At 41.8% G+C, this 23598-nt stretch overlaps 1 protein-coding gene across 3 annotated transcripts in view; it reads right to left on the bottom strand.

The window, feature by feature from the left end:
* SPHKAP (SPHK1 interactor, AKAP domain containing) overlaps positions 1-23598 on the bottom strand; it is an 81484-nt gene that overhangs the window by 20965 nt on the left and 36921 nt on the right. The window lies entirely within an intron of this gene.

Genomic DNA, 23598 nt, shown 5'->3' with positions numbered 1-23598 from the left:
CCTTGGGTGTTTGGGAGTAGCTAATTACTTGTGCATATGATAAAAAATTTTATTTCAGCAAGCCTACCCAGACATGTAGAATGTGGAATGCTGTGGGTTTAATTTTAGCCAGATGTATAGTTTATGAAATATTAACCAGATCCCAGTAGTGATGTATGGAAGTGAGAGCTGGACCATAAAGAAGGCTGATTGCCGAAGAATTGATGCTTTTGAATTATGGTGCTGGAGGAGACTCTTGAGAGTCCCATGGACTGCAAGAAGATCAAACCTATCCATTCTAAAGGAAATCAGCCCTGAGTGCTCACTGGAAGGACAGATCGTGAAGCTGAGGCTCCAGTACCGTACTTTGGCCACCTCATGAAAAGAGAAGACTCCCTGGAAAAGACCCTGATGTTGGGAAAGATTGAGGGCACTAGGAGAAGGGGACGACAGAGGATGAGATGGTTGGACAGTGTTCTCGAAGCTACGAAAATGAGTTTGACCAAACTGCGGGAGGCAGTGGAAGACAGGAGTGCCTGGCGTGCTATGGTCCATGGGGTCACGAAGAGTCGGACACAACTAAACGACTACACAACAACAACAACCAGATACCAAGTTATAGCCTCATAAGCATGCCTTGTTGTTGTTGTTTAGTCGTTTAGTTGTGTCCGACTCTTCGTGACCCCATGGACCATAGCACGCCAGGCACTCCTGTCTTCCACTGCCTCCCGCAGTTTGGTCAAACTCATGTTCGTAGCTTCGAGAACACTGTCCAACCATCTCGTCCTCTGTCGCCCCCTTCTCCTTGTGCCCTCCATCTTTCCCAACATCAAGGTCTTTTCCAAGGATTCTTCTCTTCTCATGAGGTGGCCAAGTTAGGCAAAGACAATTTACCAACTCTGCAGCAAACAATGAAGCAATCCTACTTCCCACATGCTGTTTGAAGACACAAAATAGCTCCTTAGAGGAGCGAAGCAGAGCTTTCCCTGGCTTTCTGTCATCACTGCACTGGGCAAGTGGTGGCCAAGCTGATGTGTTGCATCAGAGCAAGTCACTTTACCTCAAACAGGTGAGGCTCATTCATGCTGCACAGGACAATCCAGTAGCCTGTTTGCCCTTAGGAGAAAGTTCTGTATCTGCTGAGAGCTGTTTATAGGCAACGGCCTTGAAGATGTATGGGCTGCTGGATCATCCAATACAAAGCTCAGAAGAGACCTACCGTAAGCTTGAGTCAAAGCGATGGTGTGCACTGCCACAGCCACAACTCACCCAGCACAATGGTAGGTAAGAAAAGAGATTGTTTATCTGTTTTCCAAATTTAAATTCTGTCTTTCTAAACACACGGACAAATATACCTCAACTCAAGGCAGTTGACGGCATGCATATTGTGAAAACAATAAGCTAAACACATGAATAATCTATTAAGATGCTAAAAGTAGACAAACAACAGAGAGAAAGGCAGCAAATAATGAGTCCCGAAAAATCCCTGCTGAAAAGGAAAAGCATTGACTACCAGCTGAAAGGAGAGCAGCAAAGGGTTGTGGACAATTTCTTTTGGAAGGGTGTTCTATTGCCTTGGCACCACCTGATAAGGTCCTAGCCACTATCCCCAACAACCAGGTATGCTTAGCTGTTATAGAGAGACTCTCCACAACTTGGTTTTCACACATACACACTCGCACATGGAAACCCTAATCAGGCACAGGGATCCTGTGACCCTGCAGATGTCATTGGACTCCAGTTCCCATCAGCCCTAGCCAGTACGGCTGATGGTCAGGGATGATGGAAGCTGTAGTCCCACCAACACCCAGAGAGTTCAAAGTTCCCTGTCCCCGTCCCTGGTCCTGAAGGCATAGTTACTCATATTTTGCAATACTAACAACAGCAGCAACAAATAGCAAAACTAACTGGAAGAGTTACTTTGCTGCACCAATAATGATTGGAACTATTAGAATACCAGCTGACAGAACATTGCTAATGATGCTGGAACATGACACAGAACCATAGTCGGTTCATCCAATACCTTTCAGTGAGGCAGGACATTCCATAGCAAAATTGTGTTAAGAGATTATCATATACAACAAAAGAATAAACCAATGATCAGGCAGATCACAGCATGCTAATGAGGAAGCTACAGGAACATCAAGGGGAGGGGTTTCTGCAGGGCAAAGAAAAAGACGCATGCCATTCACAATGCAGCAATGGCAACAATTTGTTGCATATTGAGTTTTGCATTAACTCAGTACTGACTCAAGTCTGTGTAATATGTAACTTATCGCATGCACAAAACATGGACATCTGCATAACAGGTTGCATAGCAGATGGCCAGATTCAACCCTCCTAAGAAGAATCAAGAAATGGCAACCCCCCCCAAAAAAACCACCCTTATATTTCTTTTTAAAAGCTTATTCCCCACCCCAACTCACCCAGCCTTAGTTATGTAACTTTTTTTGGATAAACAACATAACATTCCCTTTAAATATACTAAAATATGAGTCAAGTTGGATGGTACACATCACTGTAACCATGAGGCTTTGTGCTAGGCTAACTTCCAGGAAGTGCTGCTTGTTAGAAATGTAAATGTCAAAGCTATAAAGATACCCCACAGCTATAAAACACAGCTCTATTTACAAAGTGTACTGGACTCAGTACTAAATGAATTGTTCATGAGGACATCCTCTTTTATGGGCTTTTTAAAAGTCTGTTCTCTCTTTCTGTTAATATGTGAAAAACATGCACATGTGACAATTCCAAGCAAACAGTGCAGTGAGCTGTTGGTGAAACAATTAAATTGCCATTAAATAATGGTCCTATCCAGAATGTCTCTCTCTCTCTCTCTCTCTCTCTCTCTCTCTCTCTCTCTCTCTCTCTCTCTCTCTCTCTCTCTCTCTCTATATATATATATATATCCATTTTTAACACTTTTAACACATGGTATTTTTTAACCTGTGGTATTTTTTAGCAGAATGGTTTGAAATTTGGCACATTCACCAATCTGATCAGGTAAATCATGTATACAAAATTTCGCATTATTAACTCAACAGGTGGCGCTTTCATAAGCAATAGAGTTTGGGGGCTTACAATAGTAGAACCTTGTTATTTGTTACTCAAGGTGTGCCTCCTCTTCATACACTTCTTTGTAAAGATAGATGCGTGCTATGGATGAAGCTGTGGGGGTTACATGTGCACCAAAGCTTTGGTCTGGTCTGGTCTGGTCTGGTCTGGAAGATCCACTAGCTTGAAAAAGAGATTATTAGTTCCTGTCTTTATATTGGCCCCCTTATTCAATTCTACATTGAATCAATTTGTGTTCAGAACAAATAAGGAAGTCTGCTGATTTTGCTTTCATTTCAGAAACTGCACCAGCTAGTCTGCTCTAATAAAAAGAACATTTCCCTGGATTGGGGACATTATGTCCTTATGTTTTCATTAGATACTGTATCCCTGATCATGTGGGTACGTTGGAGCTAAATGGAAACAACCTTCTTCCTAAATTCACAAGTAGGAAATTAGGGTGGTGGTCTGACAATTTCAGGAGCAAGGGCATTATTATTATTATTAGTAGTAGTAGTAGTAGTAGTAGTAGTATTCTACCTTCTATTTGAAAAGTTTATTGTAGTAGTAGTGGCTGTGGCAGGACTTCTTTAATGCTGCAAGCATTAATCAGGCTAAGTTGAGCATTTTGAACACTCTGAAATACAGTACTATATAAATGTGAAGTATAATCATGTATGCTTCATTATGTCCCAGAGAAAACATAAATTCATTTCTTGTTTTTTCACCCAGTTTGTTAATCTAGTAAATGCATTATATGCACACCTAAAACAATATTGAATCAGATACATGAAATTGTGCATTGAAGTGCATTTTTCAGCCAATGATCTCCGATATAAAAGGACAGAAATAGATTCTGTACTTTTATGACAGAGATCATTGGCTGATGACAGCTATAAAGGCTGCTCCAGTGAATGATAGATCCTGTTGAGAGGTTGCTAACCTATAGTTACTCAGCAGGTCACATTTAAGTACTTTTCTCTGCTTTTTCTCTTTGCCCTCCCTGTTCAAAGTTGTGCCAAGGTACTACTGAATTCTAGAAGTCCTGCTTATGTGATAATCTAGATATGGGTAACCAAATTACAAATTAAAACCTTCTACCAAAACCCAGGTTGACTGCAAAGCTGCTTCAAATGTTAAAGGTAAAGGGACCCCTGACCATTAGGTCCAGTCGTGACCGATTCTGGGGTTGCGGCGCTCATCTCGCGTTATTGGCCAAGGGAGCTGGCGTACAGCTTCCAGGTCATGTGGCCAGCATGACAAAGCTGCTTCTGGTGAACCAGAGCAGCACACGGAAGCACTGTTTACCTCCCCGCCGGAGCAGTGCCTATTTATCTACTTGCACTTTAGCCATGTAATATTAGGTCGTGTCATTTAAGGATGATTTTTTTTTTTGGAATTTGCTCAATGAGGGGTTCTAAAAATATGTTATTGCACATGAGGAATCCAAATCTGCAATTATTTTTATGATTGGTTGATGTTTAGCTTGGTAAATTGAGATCTGTTTCGGCTTTTTTTAAAGTGTATTTCAAACAGACCTCAGGTTGCAATATCACATAATATATATGTCAATTTGCTTCTTAAATAGTATTCAACATGAATAGTATTCAACTGTTCAAATTAGTGCAGGGAAGGACTTTCTGAAGATGTCATGGTTTCTTTTAACAGCGGTATTGAGACTTCTCTAGTCCCTCAAGGCTGAGGTTCAGATTCTGAATGAAAACTTATGTCTACTGATAATTTCACTTTTGTACTACCCTGAAATGTACTGCAATGGTAATTACTGAAATTGGTATTTTGTAAACAGAGATAGAATTAAAAATTTAGGGTGCAATCCTAACCCCACTTACCTTGGAGTAAGCCTAATTTAATTCAATAAGACTTACTTCTGAGTAAACACAGTTAGGACTGCAGTTTTATAGACACAGGGAAATGTGGACTGCCTATTTGACAAATGAATTCCTCAGAAAGGTGGGTAGTACTAGACTTGGAGCTTTGCAGTGGGGAAAAGGAAGGTTTGAGGTGGAAAGCAAAGATAAAGTTGGAGAAGAGTCTAGGGCTTTCTCCCACCCATCTCTTCCATGGTTCAAATCACCCCCACCTCCTGCTACAGTAATATAGCATCACACAGTTCTGATGGAGACAGAGGTCTGCATCAGTCATGCCTACTTAGCCCAGCCTTTGCTGACCCGGTACCCTCCCAGCCAGCTGATGGCCAGCCCTCCAAAACAGTTGGGGGGCACCAAGTTGGCAGAGCCAAATGATGGTGTGCTCACATTGACTGGTACCATGTTACTTTCCTTTGTACCGCATCCAGCTAAGCGGAGTGTTCGCCAACTCATTTTCATATCTCAATTCTGTTCAGATTGGAAGAAAATTGAATTCATTTGGATACATGGTAGGGGGAGATCACAGCACAATTTTATACTTTAAGGAGGGGTGGGGGAAGATAGCTTAAAATAAGAATGATTTCCCAACAGTATCATAACTGAATCTCAAAATCATTGCTCCCTTGAGCTCCTTCAGCGTCTGGGCAAACATCTTTTGCAGAAGCTGGAGTCAGCTAAAGGCTAGAAATGAAAATGTTGTTTTGCATTATCTTCCTTTTGGGGAAAGCAAAATCCAACCCCAGGAATCACTAAAGAAAGGCAGAAGGCCAAGTGTTATCAAATTTAGTTTCCAGTGTTTCATTTCCGAAAACGAAGCAGAGTTCTTATTTCTGATGTCTCTTAGGATGATGCAAAACGGTGTCTTCAGCAAATTGCTATACTGGAGCCATCTGCTCCCCTAGCCTATTGAACAGCCCCCAATCATTTTGATGGGCATCAAAGTGCTGAGCCGCAGACCTGTCAAGTAAAATGAATTGCATTTATGATTTATTGAAATTCATAGGGAAAAGGCAAGAGAGCAGATGTGTGCAGGATCTGCAGTCTTTGATAAATCTTGGCTGTGTAGTGCCTTGATAATAATTGACACCAAGCCTCCTCTTGCCAGATTGCCAGAAGTTAAGTACCACATGCCCTGTGCCAAGCCCCTTTCCTACCTAGGATGCCAGATGCCAAATCTCCTCTCGCTGGTTCTCAAAAAACACAAACAAGGTCTATTACGTTGTGCCGAGCCTTGGAGGGTTTGATGAGGGTAGATGAGTCAGTCTCCATTTGGTCCCCTAAGGATGATGACATGACCAGATGCAGGTCAATTCAATTACAAGATGCCTTTAGTGGGTTCAGGCAACTTACTAGGCACACAAAGTCTTCCTAGTTCTGGCACTGGGGAATAAAAGAGACTGAAATGAGGATCAGCCTCTCATACACCTGGGCTCCTGGAAGAAGCCACGGCTTCCTGGTTGCGGAAACAACAGGATAGCTGTTTCACTGCTCTTTGCCTCTCCTTTCTTCCTCTCTCCTCTCATTACAACTCTCCTCTGCTTCCTCGCACTGTCTGCATCAATGCCTTTTCCTGCATTGTCCATTGGACTGACGAGCCAAATCAAAGCTTCCTCTTCTCTTCTCTTTTTAAGATTTCATCATTTGACAATTATTATCGATAATCAACAAAACTCTATTCCAGAAAAAATATTATTTCACATCATAATATTTTGCAAGTAAATGTAAATTAACAGAAGATATTTCTTCTAAGAGAATTCTAAACCTACTTGGATTTGTTTTCGCAGGTGTTTAAATATTTTCTTAACAAAAGGGCAACCAGTTTCCCCACAATTGATTTATATATTCACTTACCATTATCACTCTCAAACACTAAGTTATTTTTGCCATTAGAGCCAAATACCAAACTTTATTAAGCCATTTTTTTTCCAGGGAGGGAGTAATGCAACTTGTGATGCTATTCTGAGCCAATACCATCTTTGCAGCTGTTCACAAATAGGAGGAAAGTTCCTCATGGTCTTTTTTATGACAGGTGACATGTAGTTTAGAAATATCAATACTGGATCCAAGAAAACTTCCCATTTTGTTATTATTCTATTAATCACCTTCCAGTATTTTTGTACAAAGCTACATGTCCATCACATATATGTTAATAAGTTCCATTCTCCTTTTTGCACCTCCAACTTGTTTGTGAATATGATTTATTTATCGCTCCAGTAAATTACAGAAGTCTAGGTAAACATGAACAGGAGTGTAGCCTTGTTGAGTTGTCTTTGCTTCTCTTGCCTTACCTTTGGTTTCCCATTGACTCTGATCCTAGCTTTCAGCTGCAGGAACCTGCTTTTGCAAAGACTCTTACAGGGAACACTGAACTGTCAAAAAGGCCCTGTCTCCAATCCAGAACAGGACAAATTTGCATTTAACCCCAACAGTCCAAAGTGAAAACTGGGAAGCAGGAAGACAGGCTTCTCTGAACCTGCCACGTGCAAGTTCCAAGGGTGCAGGTTATGACTTTTACTGCAGTCTATTTATACCATTGCTTCCTGGCAGATGGAACTGTAACCTTGAGCTACAGGAAGAGAAGGCAGGAAGTCTGTCACAAAAGTAGCTTTATAGTCTTTCCTTTATATAGGTCACCCATTTCAGATAAACAGCTATCTATGCCTCTTAAGTAATATAGACACTAGCCAGCTGGCCTGGAGAAAAGGATTAAGGTTGTTGCTGAACTCAGATTCTCTCATTCACACTCTACTGAAGGCAACATACTGTGTCTTCGTACCAAATCCATCCATCCAATTAAGCACCATCACCGGCACATTTTGAGAAGGGGACCAAGGACAAAAGCAAGGAGTCACTATGCAAAGAGAAGTAAAAGTTGAAGAGAGCTTGGCAGGGTAACATGTGACTGATAAGGATTCTTGGGGAAAATATTTACACTGAGTAAAGAATCGTGAATAAATTGGCTTCAATGGAAGAAGAAGAGTTTGGATTTGATATCCCGCTTTATCACTACCCAAAGGAGTCTCAAAGCGGCTAACAATCTCCTTTCCCCTCCTCCCCCACAACAAACACTCTGTGAGGTGGGTGGGGCTGAGAGACTTCAAAGAAGTGTGACTAGCCCAAGGTCACCCAGCAGCTGCATGTGGAGGAGCGGAGACACGAACCCGGTTCCCCAGATTATGAGTCTACCGCTCTTAACCACTACACCACACTGGTAAAGGTAAAGAGACCCCTGACCATTAAGTACAGTTGTGGACGACTCTGGGGTTGCACGCTCATCTCACTTTACTGGCCTTGGGAGCCAACGTGCAGCTTCTGGGTCATGTGGACAGCATGACCAAACCAGAGCAGTGCACGGAAATGTCATTTACCTTCCCGCTGGAGCAGTACCTATTTATCTACCTTCCCGCTGGAGCAGTACCTATTTAACTGCTAAGTTGACCAGGAGCTGGGACTGAGCAACGGGAACTCACCCCGTTGCGGGGAGTCGAACCGCCGACCTTCTGATCGGCAAGCCCTAGGCTCTGTGGTTTAACCCACAGTGCCACCTGCATCCCAGTTTCAATGGAAGGTACTGCCAAGTAAATGTGCTCACTGTTAGTATATGAAGCCAAGCTGACCTCTGGGATATCAATCTCATAAAGATTTATGAAAGCAAGTAAGACTGAGTATTAAAAGAGGCATTTACAGCAAAGAGAAACATCATACTTCCCTTGGACATTCTTGACCCAGCAATTCCTTTTTGCCATTCACAATGATGAGCTTTCAGAACAAAGACTGTACACAGTCCTTGTAAATCAGGTTGCGATGTTTTTAAATGCTCTTTTCTCAATCAACCTTCAACTCAGAAGAAAGAAAGACTTTGCCATTTTGCCCACAGTAAAACTCAGTAGCAGTCTACCCATTACACACATTGAGCCCCTTGCCTCAGGCAGCAGATGGGAAGAGGCACTGGATTAGTGCCACCCCAGGCCCATCTACTTGCTACCACAAGCCTACAGCCTCTCTCACCTGCAGATGCTCATCACCTGCTGATGTTTTGCTGGCTAGCTGATTGGCTGACTGCTGCTACTCTCTCTCTGGAAATGCTACTGCCACTTGGAAGTGACAGGAATGTGGTGGCAGCTTGCTTGTTCTTGCCTGCCTTGCCTTAATCTCAGGAGGTTCCTTTCTCAGCACGGAACATTGTGGGCGAATTGGACCTGAAGCATGTCTGTTTGTGTATTGCTCATGATGGCAAATAGTACTAAACTGCCAAACTTTAACCACAAAGGTGTCAGTCACTGCAGGCAGGCACTCTCCAAAGCTACCCTGCCCACAATTTGCTGCTCTGAGAAAGGGACATGTGCTCTTCCAAATAAGACATGGCTGATATGACCTCAAAGGCCACAAGGTGGGTGGAGCAGAGGAGAAAGTGAGAGCAGTGGGGGAAGGAGGAAGAGGAGATGATGGAGGCAGATGTAGCTAGTCTGCCAGATGACAAAGCATCTTGTGTTGGCCCTGGCAAAGAAGCTTTGGTACAAGCAAGAGCAGCTAAATTGAACTAAAACCGGCCTTCCTCCATTCCAAAAGAAAAGAATTAGTAACAGAGGATTAAAAAAAGAAGTTTCAATCTGTTCTCTTTATCTCTGCACTTTCAAAACTTGGTAGCAATAAAGGGAAAAAAAGAGATGTTAAAACTAATTTTAAAATGTAAGTGGCTTCACGAAATAAAGCTGTCACATTTAAAAATAAAAATCATAACCTTGGCAGGCAGGGATGCTGAATAACCTCAAAACTCCCGCTATGTTGGGACACCACAGTGTACAAGTGGAATAGGAACGATGCATTCATCAACTGCATCATACAGTCAAACACAGCTATGAAAACCAGAAGTTACAGCATGAAGACGAGCTACTTTGGTCTGCTATTTTTTTAAACTGCCTTTGGATATCTCTTTGGATTAATAAAAGTTATGGCACAGCAGATAGGCATTGTAGCCATTTGGGCTGGATATTCCATGGCTGCCCCAAGGCATTTTGATGTTCAAGGCAAAACATAAATAAATGACAATGTCCTTCATCTTCACTTCTTTTGGAGCTACTAAACTAGCCTAGCAACCCCCCCTCATCCATCTTGCTTGACCTTTGGGATTCTGGAAGCTGACTGACACATATTTGTGGTTAGCAGCTCAGCCTCTCTTTGTGATACCTGAGGTCTAGGTGCGAGAGGGTGCTGCTGTTTACACATGCCACAGCCACTTCCAATGCTGTCTTAATCTTGTTCAAACAACGCTTTGAACAACCCCTAGTCTTCCACTCATACAGACTAAATGGGAAACTGGTTTGTTCCAAAGCTTACATATCAGCTTGAAATCTCCTGTCCTCGTGTGCAAATGCAGAAGGGGGAAAGGGAGCATACAAGCTGGAGACTTACTGTATAATTCATGCATGTATCCTAAACTATGATTTCATATTATATCAACTCAAGCGTCTATGTTGGATTGTGCCCACCAGTTTGACCCACTTACTGACATGAACCAGACTTATAGCGAAGGCAGTTAAGCAGCACCACTTTAGACAAGCCAGGAATATTGTGAGAAAAACACCTACCTCAATGTTGCCACACACTTAAAAAAATCAGTAGCCTAAGTAACAATTTCCCAAAGGTATGCATGGTTGGTTTCATATAAGATTTGACTTAAAGGTGACTTATTTCAGTAACTTCCACCATATATTTTATTTTGGGCTTTGTTCTGCCAGTTCAGGCTAGCCAATTATGCTGCATTATCGTTTTTGTCAAAAACCACTATTCATTTTTTTGAAAAAGGGGGAGAAAAAGGTTCTAAAACCTCTGTGCAAGACTGCGTTGGCAGGTTCAATTATTTAAAAACTCTAAGATTTATCTCCAGAGTTTCCGAAGGAGACTTAAAACACCAGCCAGCTGTTAACAATGTATTATGACTTCCACAACATTACTGCCCTACCGGGTGTTACAATTAAACACTCAAAGCAAGTGGTGAGTCATTTTGCAAACTACCTAAATACCTGAATAAAGAAATATACGAATAAATACGCACACAACTTTGGAGATCCACATGGGAAACGTTTACTTGCCACTTTCAAAAAAGAAAGAAAGGTGACTGGAAAAAAAATGGTCTGTTAACTTTAGTGACTTAGTTTTACATGTAATAAAAAGAGGTATAAATCTCCTGTCTTGCCTACTACCTCTGCCTCTGAAGTCTCCCTTCTGCTTCAGATGCTTTAACCAAAATCTAATCATCTGAGGCAGTAATTATATATCACAAGCTTGCTTAAATGTAATCATGGGGAAGGTTTTTTACGCTACCTTGCATTTGATTCTTTTAACCACACCGCTCCCTTCTGCCTAGTCTTGCCCTGCTACCCACCCCACACGGGTCCAACAAACCTCTGCCATTTACAGTTTAAACACCTAAAGGGAGGGAACCATTTCTGCAGTCTTCAAACCAGAGATTTCTTGGCGAGTCTTCGGGGATTCATGTAGGCTTGTACAGCTCCTGTTTCCTCTAATTTGTTTTATTTCCTTGTTAGGATGGCCAGGAGTCTTAATTTACAGAAGGCAGTCCTCTGTTTTGAAGGACTGCATCCAGTTTAAAGTTTTTTTTAAAAAAACCATTAGAAAGCAGAACAGGAGCCCTGAAGAAGCCCAGCACCAGAATTCACCTGGCAACAGACTGAGCAAGCAAACAGGTGACTTGGTCATTCTTCCCCACTATGGTGAGATGCATAGCATTTCTATTTAATTTAAAACAGCCCTTTCTAAATCTGCACTAAAACATGTAAATCTCCATAGGCATTTTTTATGCAAATAGCTGTCCTCTTGTAACTTTTTTTTGAGGGTGGATAATATATAATTGGCCACCCTATTCCATGCCCCTCTATGCCTACTACCCACTTTCCTTGCCAATGCTGAGCCTAAATGTATTTACCAACAACAGTGCAGTGCTTTTTTTTTGAAATTTGTTTAGGGGTACTCTCATTTTGACTAAAGAAAATCACCATTTTATAGTTCAAATCCGGAAAAATTAATACAGTAAATAGACAAAAGTACAAAGATTCACAACCAAATAAACACACACACACACCCTAGAAAACTAGCACTAGGGAAAGTGGGCTGGTCTTGACCCTTGGGGGTGTGTGCTTTGCAGCAAGTTTTTACAGTGGTACCTCGGTTTAAGTACACAATTAGTTCCAGAAGTCAGTACTTAACTTGAAGCATACTTAACCTGAAGTGAACTTTCCCATTGAACGTAATGGAAAGTGGATTAATCCGTTCCAGACGGGCCCGCGGAGTACTTAGACTGAAAGTACTCAAACCGAAGCGTACTTAAACCGAGGTCTGACTGTATATGGGAAATGTGGTGTTTTTTTAAGGCACTCCCCTCCTCACTTCCAGCTTGAAATGGTATGCTCCATTCTATGACCTCAGGATTCTGCTATATGTGAGCCAGCCCTGCCCATGCAGCAAAATGTGCTGTTAGAATACTTAGGTGGCAGAGTGGACTGTACCACTTCAGACTGGATGTGAGTTTTCTTCCTGATGAGCTAAGGTCCCCCCTCCCTTTCCTTTTTACTTGCAGTGTTTGCTTGTTTGATTGGAAGAGAGAGGTAGCCAAAATGGCATCTCTGAAGCCATGAAGCCATGAACCTGAAGTCATGAACCAAGTCAATATCAGCCAGTAAAAATGTGTGCATTTATGCATTACGGTACATCTTTCAGTTGCACTACATCCACTGACGGAACCTATTCAACAGTATACATCCAACTTTTTCTTTTGTGTACTTCCCTCAACTTGGTATTACAACAGCATCTAATACTGGACCTTTTCCTGCCAACAGTACATATTATGACAGCAAAATACTTCCAATTTGTTTGAAAACTGGATCTTAAAGCTTTGCTGGGATATGCTGAATTTTAACATTCTGATTCATTTGTTTTGATTTTGGGATTATAAATGATCACCATTGTGATATTGAGGTACTACACATGTGAATTCTGTAATTTAACAGAAATGCATAATGTCCCGTTAATCTTTCCAGGAGTCACTGACAGACACACCACAAGGACCTGTGGACACATGTTACATTCTAGAAACCTCTTGTCCACTTACTGTATAATTAGTTACAGGTAGGTAGCCGTGTTGGTCTGACACAGTCAAAATAACAATAAAAAATCCTTCCAGTAGCACCTTAGAGACCAACTAAGTTTGTCATAGGTATGAAGCGTGCATGCACACGAAAGCTCATACCTATGACAAACTTAGTTGGTCTCTAAGGTGCTACTGGAAGGATTTTTTATTTTTATTTTGTATAATTAGTGTGTACTTAAGTCTGTCAGATGTAGTACAGAAATGGCAGTCTAGTGACTAAATTCAAGAATTTTATCATACCCTGTTGGTGCCAATGAGTCTGTCTCAGTCAACTGAGAAAGGTTCGTGATTTGCTAATAGCCACTATTTTTTCATATACGCTTTCGTTTTAAGATCACATTTAATCTCTGAAATCTCAATGAGACACCTTGAGACTACAACCTTGTAGTATCTGCCTTGTAGATCTGTCTGCCCTTTCTAGTGGCGTGAGGCTTTGCTGAGGGGATAATTATTATTTCCACACTTCTTGCCTATTTTTAAACACATACATACTGTATCAAAGGTCTGCAAAAACAGCAGCTATAAGCATCCTCTGAGAGTCATGAATCATCAGCACTTGTCAACCTGCTCACCTGCGTTTAAGTCATCAATTCAATTAATCTGACAACTTAAATATATGCTCTTGAAACCTTAAATGCCACTGTATAATTCAGGGAAAGGTCGCCATAGCTGAACTTTAATATCCACATTTTAAAATCAGTCCATTGTTTTAGCACACGCTTGACTTCACTATCATATTATTTATAATTTATCTCACAACAATTATCCCTGAGAGTAAAATTTGAATTATAAACCAGGGTAAGGGTTAACTAGACAATTCTCCTAGCTACTAGATCATTTAAGAAATGCACATAGCACATTTGATGTCTATTTGATCAATTTCTGAGGATATACTGTTATATACGCAGCTACAGCTCATATAAACACCTCACACAAACTGCTTTCCCCACACAGCAGTGGTTATAAATTTGCTTTTTTTGGCAGGGGGTTAATGTGTGTGACTTTTAAAAAGAAACCCTGCACCCCTTTCTACACACCCACATGTTGGAAAGGGTGGCTTGTATTGTGATATTTTAGTATGCTGAAAGCCTTCTTTAGGCGTTACAAAATAATAATAATATGCCCTTACAGTAAGGAGAGGAGATGCAAGGCCCACCTACACATTCTAGCTTCTTGCCCAACCTGCTTAGCATGAAGGTCTGAAGCCGGATTCTAACCACATTCACTTGAGCATAGTTAGAACCTTCCCTGTGATTCTCTCAACCAAAGGGAGAATCCTAACTTGGGCCACCTCCAGAAGCTCTGCTTATTCAGCATCCATCCTGATGAGCTTTGCACAAAAACTTATGTAGTGGTTAGATTACGCCCAATCTTTATTGAGCATTCGTTCTGATTTGCAACAAAGAGCATTGTTCCTGATTTGCTTGTGGGGTGTTTACATGTCGTCTTGCTAATCATTCATTCACTGCATACTTTTCAGCGCATTCCCTTGTCACTTTCCTAACCACAAAAAGTCTGTGTTCCTTTTTTAATGTGGATTCTCGCCCCCCCTACAACGAAAGAGCAGTTAATCCACTTTAATGACACATGCCTGCATTTCTAGTATGCACCTGTATTCCTCCCCTACACACACACACACACACACACACACACACACGAAACAGCAACAGTGTGCAGGCACTATAATTCAGCTAAACACTGTCAGAATCGTCTAGCAGACTTTGTGTTCAGGAGACAAGGGGGCGAGGCCACAAAGATGTTGATGGCAGGCCAGCACCCGCTTTCCTAGATCCTCTGCACCAGGGTTTCCCAAACTTGGGTGTCTAGCTGTTTTTGGACTACAATTCCCATCATCCCTGAGCACTCGTTCTGCTAGCTAGAGATGATGGGAGTCGTAGTCCAAAAACAGCTGGACACCCAAGTTTGGGAAACCCTGCTCTACACTGTTCTTCTTAACACAGTATGTAGAACTATGGAACTTTGCTCCTGCAGGAGGCAGTGATGGGCACCAACTTGGATGGCTTAAAAAGGCAATTGGACAAATTCGTGGAGGATAAGACTATCAGTGGATACCAGCCACGATGGCTATGCTCTGCCTCCCATGATCAGAGGAAGTAATGCTTCTGAATACCAGTTGCTGGAAACTGGGGGTGGAGTGGGGGAGAGTGCTCTTGTGCTCAGGTCCTGCTTGCTGGTTTCCTACAGGCACCTGGTCGGCCACCGTGAGAACAGGATGCAGGACTAGATGCGCCACTGGCCTGATGCAGAAGGCTCTTCTTATCATAGATCATAGAATCATAGAGTTGGAAGAGACCACAAGGACCATCCAGTCCAACCCCCTGCCAAGCAGGAAACACCATCAAAGCATTCTTGACATATGCCTGTCAAGCCTCTGCTTAAAGACCTCCAAAGAAGGAGACTCCACCACACTCCTTGGCAGCAAATTCCACTGCCGAACAGCTCTTACTGTCAGGAAGTTCTTCCTAATGTTTAGGTGGAATCTTCTTTCTTGAAGTTTGAATCCATTGCTCCGTGTCCGCTTCTCTGGAGCAGCAGAAAACAACCTTTCTCCCTTCTCTATATGACATCCTTTTATATATTTGAACATGGCTATCATATCACCCCTTAACCTTCTCTTCCCCAGGCTAAACATACCTAGCTCCCTAAGCCGTTCCTCATAAGGCATTGTTTCCAGGCCTTTGACCATTTTGGTTGCCCTCTTCTGGACATGTTCCAGCTTGTCAGTATCCTTCTTGAACTGTGGTGCCCAGAACTGGACACAGTACTCCAGGTGAGGTCTGACCAGAGCAGAATACAGTGGTACTATTACTTCCCTAGATCTAGATGCTATACTCCTATTGATGCAGCCCAGAATTGCATTGGCTTTTTTAGCTGCTGCACCACACTGCTGACTCATGTCAAGTTTGTGGTCTACCAAGACTCCTAGATGCTTTTCACATGTACTGCTCTCAAGCCAGGTGTCACCCATCCTGTATTTGTGCCTTTCAGGATGTTGTGCCTTTCTTATGTTCAGTGGAGGACCCAAAGGCAGCTCACAGCATTAACGGTTGCTAGTTATATGTGGCGGATAAACCATACCAACATTTCTCTTATTCCACAGGATTGTCATCAGGAGACAGCGCCTAAACCTTGAGGCGAACTGCAGAGAGCAGCTGAATCACCGGAGGCACAGTACATCAGCATTTGTACTTCAGGCAAAGTCTGCACCTGTCACACTCAGCTTGACTGAGGAGGTTTTAAAATAGTACCTAATTTTGATTTTAAAAGTCAGTCGTTATATTTATAAAAGGGTGGTGGTGGTTGACCGCTTAAAAATGAAATAGCTCATAGCATCATGAGATTTTGGAGGCAACAACCTATTTAATTAAATGCACAAAGAGAGCCAAGAAGATGATGTGAACACTGTACGTACATATATCTATAGGGGTTTAAGTACAATGGAGAAGAAACAAGGCTGATAAGGTGAGAACTAAAGAGGACGGGAATTCTAAACCTTTTGTAACTCCAACAATGAATCACACATAATGACCTCAGCTCAATAGCCCATGATTCACTAGGCTGAAAATCAACCTTGCAAACCTTTCCTTGCAAACCAGCTCTGGGACTTCTACCATGGTCTGGTTATATTTTAAAGTACAGTTTCCTGTTGTATCTGAACAGGGAAACTAAATTAATCTCAGTTTAATAACCACAATATGGCTTGAACATTCCTATACCACGAACCCCTCTTAAGTTTAAACTTAAAAATATATGTATATCAAATGTCTCAGAAGTATACAAATATGCAGAAGTGTCATATACAGGCATTGCATGTGACCATCTTTTCTTGCTTTAGTAGCTTCAAGTTAGTGCTTCCCTTCCCTAACCCTGGCACACACCACATATTTTAAGCGACAATTCCCATCACTCCTGACCATTTGGGAGAGCTGAATTTTTCAACTTCCGAATTCCAAAAATGCTAAAAAGTTTTAACACGACTTGGGGATTCAAAAGGTCAGCATGTTTGGCTGTTAGCCAGAAAGTTGCAGGTTCAAGCCCACCCAGGGGTAGCTGTGAGCAGAATTTGCTGCACTGCATGGGGTTGGACTAGATGACTTGGGATCCCTTCCAACTCAACAATTCTATGGTTCTATGATCATATGAATATGCCATGAGGCACAATCTTATGCAAAACTGCCCCCATGCACTGACAGGACTTTGGCATTTTCTCACCACTGCTCACTTATACAGAACCCACATTATTACTGAAACTGTGTCTTTACTCCCATGGCTATATGATATTTTTCATGGGTGATTCAACCCTGAGTTGTGGATAATTGATAGGCAAAAACAGATGCCTGTCCCCCATGAGCTGTGCGTATTCCAGGATAAGAATATAGCTCTTAAGGGAGACTACGTAATGCCAAGTAATGCAAGGATGACTTTTTTAAAGCAAAACATGTGAACAAAGAAATGTACAGAGGCACAATATTTACAGAAAATGAAACCCATCTCACTGGAACACATTCAGACTAATTATTTGGAAGAAGTTGATGGAGTGCATCTCATGCTAATTTTCATGGATGCCAAAACCTTGTTGGCAAGGGGGAAACCAGACATATAACAGCTACAGAGAGTGGAAATGAAAACATTTGGATTAAATGGCCTTTCATTCATCTCATAAAATCATGCTCACGGTGATGGAACTGAAAATAAAATGATGAAATGAGAGACGTTTTGAAGTTTCTCTTGGAAGCACTTCCAGAACCTTGACTTCAGTTATAGGGTTTCAAGACAATACTGTATATTGTGACAGGAAAAGAGCCACTCAAGTGGGATATTTAATATCCTTTGGCACCTTGTTTTGATGTGACCCATTTTAATTTATTGCAAGTTTCTTCAGTTGTGCAGTCATATACTTTTACAAGCACAACAGATACGCACCCTGTGCTAGCAGCAGCTCTGATATGCACGAAGGGGGCTCTGATGCCCCCATGGAATCTTGCCACCATGGAACAGCATCTCTGGATCATTTCCCAATATGGAAGTGGAAAGAACACATGCGTATATAGAGCTTGGAGGTCTAGAGTATTGAGGTCCTCTGAGTGTCCTGCCATAAAACGAGCCATCTGGAATTCAACAGGAGCATGCTGATGTTATAACCCTGTGGCATTAGAAGCACAATTGCAAAGACTTCATAGGAAGCACTAAGGCAGCGTGCCTCAGAAAACCAGATAGCAGTTGGAATTACACCACCTTTTTTGCCGACGTGTCTTAGACCAGGTTGGCAGTTCACATGACTGAGATAAACAGACAGGATCCAGACTAAGTCTCCTGTCTCTTGTTCTGCCCCCACCATGCCACTGGAATGCCCCATTTTCAGGCTTAAGATCCATTTTCAGGCTTAAGATCCACCAGGCTCAAGATATGCTAGCATATTTCCGGCTCAGCTGAGGGTGAGGGACAGCAAAGCTGTGGCAGAAACCTCCCAGCTCAGCCAGAGACCCACTGGATCCTAACCCCACTCAACCCGGTGAATCGTGCAGTAGGATTGCTCCCTTACTCAGTCTGCAGTCTCCAGCTTGGAACTGAGGCTATAAGCTGGTCACATGGCTACATTTAGCCTAAGTTTCGTACTTCCTTGCTAGTTATTTAATTATCTTTATATTCCACTCAATAGGCAGAATCCCTAAGACGTTTAAATAAAACACTAAATCATCATCATCATCATCATCATCATCATCATCATCAATAAACTACATGTATCACAATAACATGCATATAGGATTCATAATATGTACCTAGATTCATAAATACTGTATAGCAGAATGTTGCAACCAAAGCCAGTTGAGACTTCAGGAGGTATTTAAAATGAACCAGTTTCTGGTTCTTGAACATTCTGCGGCATGTGTAACGGTGCCACTCCTGAGAAGGGCCACTTTTCAAATGTCATAAGACATTTCCTTATCCTTCTACCTCCAGCTCTGCATAACATCTTGCCTAACACAGAATTCTGCAGAACTCCAAAGCACGCCACTATTTTGACGTTTTGGTTGTTCCTAATAAAGGTATTGCCCTGTTGTGGATTTTGGAGTTATTTCTTAATGAAATTCACAAGACAACAATGTAATAAAAACAAGAATAACTGAGGGCTCATCCCCCCCCCTTCCTTGAATTGTTCTATTTACTTCTTAACCTGCTCATTAAATTGCAGCAACCATAGGAATATAAACATTCCTGCTAAGAGCAAGACAGCTTGCTCCTACACTCTTACGAGTAACTTGATGGTATTCTGTTTTCTCTGTTAATATACGATTTTTAAATAAGAACAATAGTTACTTATTAAATTGTAAAGATCATCTCTAGAACAGGCTTCTCCTCCCTCCTCTGCTAGCTAACTAGATGACTTAGCCAGTTTCAGCTGCCTCACCTTATGCTCAACAAATCTGAAAGAGATAATGTAGGGTTGCCATACATCTGGATTTTTCCGGACATATCCAAAATATTGCAGTCATTTAATAAAGATTTCTTTTTAAGATATACAGTGGAATAAATTGGGAGGAAAATCCTCCAAAACCTCTTTTCTTATTTCCTTCTTTATTTCCTCCTTTTTCTACTTTTCTTTCTTTTTTCTACTTTTCTTTATTTTCTTCTATCTTTTCTTTCTTATTAAAATGAAAAATGTGTTTATAAGTAATGAGTATGTATGTATGTATGTGTTAATTTGTAAGATTTTGTGGGTGTTTTGTGGGTGTATTAAAATAATTATGTACTGTATAATAAATAAATAAAATTATATAAAAAAACAGAATATTGCAGTCGGCAGCAGTGTCTGGGTGGAAATCTCCGGGAAAATCCGGGTGTATGGCAGCCCATGTTGGCAGTGCAGTTTTTGCCATTTTCTCATAAAAATAGTTCAAAATGGGCATTTGTTAAATAATGAATTTGCCCAAAAAAGCTCAACAACTTTTCTAGCCAGATTTTATTCACTGTCTGAAATATGGCAACCCTAGTAATGCCAACTGCTGTGCAAACTATTCTCCCCTCTTTCATTTTTGTTACCATATCTTATGAAGTACCCGGAAACTGCCACACCCTCCTTCCTGCCACCCGCCTCTTGGCATTCTAAAAACACATGGTCCTTGCTGTCACACTCTTTCCCCCGTTCCTCTGCTTAGGATGATAAAACATGGCAACGGCAGGGAATAGCTCTCCTTTTGACAGAAGAAGTCTGACAAAGCACTTAACCATTCCCTCCTGACCCAATTAATGTTTGCCCTTTGAGGAGAAGAAGTGGCATGATGCAGATTTCCTTGTCCCAGTGGCTGAAAGTTAGCCAAAACACCTGAAGGACACTGGATTGGGCAAAGGCTATTACAGTGGTACTTTGGTTTAAGTACACAATTGGTTCCGGAAGTCTGTACTTAACCTAAAGTGTACTTAACCTGAAGCGAACTTTCCCATTGAAAGTAATGGAAAGTGGATTAATCTGTTCCAGGCGGTCCGCAGAGTACTTAAACTGAAGCGTACTTAACCTGAAGCGAACTTTCCCATTGAAAGTAATGGAAAGTGGATTAATCCGTTCCAGATGGGTCCGCGGAGTACTTAAATTGAAAGTAAGTACTCAATCTGAAGCGTACTTAAACCGAGGTATGACTGTATTATTTATTTATTTATTTATTTATTTATTTATTTTATTCTTATATATTGCATGTATATCTCATCCTTCCTCTCGAAGGAGCCCAGGGCAGCAAACACATCCACAACTCAAAAATAAAGAAAAGGAAAGTGCTCTAGTTAAAAGCATTCTGAATGTTTACTCTCTTTGGCCTAGGAAGGTTTTGAAGTTGCTGCTTTAAGGCAACACACACCAGATTTGGTCAGATTTCCCACTCTACTCCCCGCCTCCTGCCTACATGCTTCAAGAAGCACCAGTATGTGTCTTACCATATTTTGGAAAGTGCTCAGAAAAGAATGTAATTGACACTTAGTGCCAGTTATATTTCAAGAGCCCGTAAGAAAAAAAAAAATCCCGGTGGCTTTATAGGCAATTAAAAACTGTCCTTAGTTTAACTACTTGGCTGCAATGCCAAGAGCCCATTTCTTCACGTTTCATTGCTTCAGAAACAGCTGTAAATGTTTTCTTCTCATTAAGGATTACTCCTTTTTGGTTTCGGTCTAAATTGATTGTCACTTGTGATTTAAACTTAAAGAAAATATGCCAATAAATATTTATATCATGCAAGCCATCTGCTACCCTTTTGTACAATATGCTAATGATTAGCAAGGCACCATTTCTCTATACCTGACGTCATCCTTGTCACAGTAAACCCTGGACTCATGATAGCAAGAAATCGTGCCAATGCATAAGCAACATCAAGCTGAAGACACACTGGGGATTCCGTTTCTAAGGGCTGTGATAGATCACAGGTGCAAAGTAAAGGCAGTATCTTCAAATACACATCACACTCCGCATCACCACCTGGCCCTATGGAGCATCATTTACAGCCTTGGCAATCATTTGCAGCCTTGCCCAGTTCTTTTAATAGCACTTTTGCAAGTTTCCTATTTATTTATTACTAAGTGGATTTGTGAAAAGTGGTCTCCAAATACACCCGTAACAGGCAAGAGCAAATAAGCAAGAGAACAAACCTGGTAAAATAGCAATTGGATGAGCTGAGGTATTTCCCCGGTGTACCCCACAATCCTGAACACAGTCAGGCAGCAATAAATTAAAACAGATAAAACATAAGCTTCCAGTTCATGAGTTGCCACTTAAGCATGACAGGGACTTGTGCTGCAAGAGCCCAAGAGACATCTTTTGTCTGGTAAGCAAGGCAGGTCTACGCAGTGCTTGGACTGCAAGAAGATCAAACCTATCCATTCTGAAGGATATCAGCCCTGAGTGCTCACTGGAAGGACAGATCACGAAGCTGAGGCTCCAATACTTTGGCCACCTTATGAGAAGAGAAGACTCCTTGGAAAAGACCCTGATGTTGGGAAAGATTGTGCGCACAAGGAGAAGGGGACGACAGAGGACGAGATGGTAGGACAGTGTTCTCGAAGCTACGAACATGAGTTTGACCACACTGTGGGAGGCAGTGGAAGACAGGAGTGCCTGGCGTGCTATGGTCCATGGGGTCACGAAGAGTCGGACACGACTAAACGACTAAACAACAACAACAACCAGATCCCAAGTTATAGCCTCATAAGCATGCCTTATAGTTAGGCAAAGACAATTTACCAACTCTGCAGCAAACAATGAAGCAATCCTACTTCCCACATGCTTTGATTAAATGACTAAACAACAGCAACAGGAATATTAGGGGGGCGGGCAGGAGAAGTAGTGCTTTTTTGCAGTCTTCAGATGTGAACTAGACCATGTGAAAAATGAACATAAGGTTTTAGCTGCGGTTCATTAATTTTCAGCTTTGTATTCTTGTTATAAAAAAGTGTGCCTAGACACTCCATTGCAGCGCCCATAACCTAGGTTTACAGTGCCATTTAGCTCCTAGCTTTCATATCTCAGTTTCTAACATTGCCTTTCCCCTAAGCAGCTATGACGGGTTCGTAAAATAAAGTCTCCACTGGGGCCAATAGGAACCTTTTTACTAACTCACATAGCCTGGGGGCAGGAGTTTTATGGAGGTGGGGAAGGAAGAGCCAAATCTCTGTATTTCATGGTCCCAATAACAACTGAGGCTGTATTTAAACAGCACAGATTTAAATCTGTGCAGAAATGAAGAAGTTCTTTTTTTCCTGCATGCTATATGTCAGGCATCCCCAAACTTCGGCCCTCCAGATGTTTTGAACTACAATTCCCATCTTCCCTGACCATTGGTCCTGCTAGATAGGGATCATGGGAGTTGTAGGCCAAAACATCTGGAGGGCCGCAGTTTGGGGATGTCTGCTATATGTTAAGCATTATATGCAATTTGGTCCTGAACAGCTTGTTCCTTTTCATGCTGAGTGGATGGGGAGAAGGAGGGAGGTGAGCAGGGTATGAAAGCACTGTTTGGTTACTTATTAGAGCTTGCAATATTTACATTTTAATGCCATCCTCCACAACAAAGATCAGGGAGAAATATTTTCCTAGCAAGTAAGTGTGAGAGAGAAGGGCAGGGGAATTCACCGGCTGAGCAGTCATTTGAAGTGGAGTCTCCCCCTTCTGAACCTGATATTGTTCACCACCATGCTCTGCATGACAGAAACAGGCACAACAGGTAAACAACACCCTGATCATCTGTTGGGACTGGAGATTATGCATGGGGCCAGGCTGAGCCCTAGCCATGGGATCTCCTTTACAGACACCCAGGGGAGAATCTTTTGCTGACATGAAGTCACTCCAGCTTTGGGAAGATGGCACCACTGCCACAACACCGTGGAATGAGACACACAGAACCTTGGCTAGTGGAAACCAACCAGAATTATACGGAAGCTGTTGCTTGGCCACTTATGCAGGTAAGAACTGTCTCTAGGTGGCAAGCCTGGGAAGCTTTACACAATTTG

The sequence above is a fragment of the Zootoca vivipara genome, chromosome 5 (assembly GCF_963506605.1).
Source record: "Zootoca vivipara chromosome 5, rZooViv1.1, whole genome shotgun sequence".
NCBI classification, from domain to species: domain Eukaryota; kingdom Metazoa; phylum Chordata; class Lepidosauria; order Squamata; family Lacertidae; genus Zootoca; species Zootoca vivipara.
The sequence above is the reverse complement of the archived record's forward strand: the minus strand, read 5'-3'. Positions and strand labels throughout refer to the sequence as shown.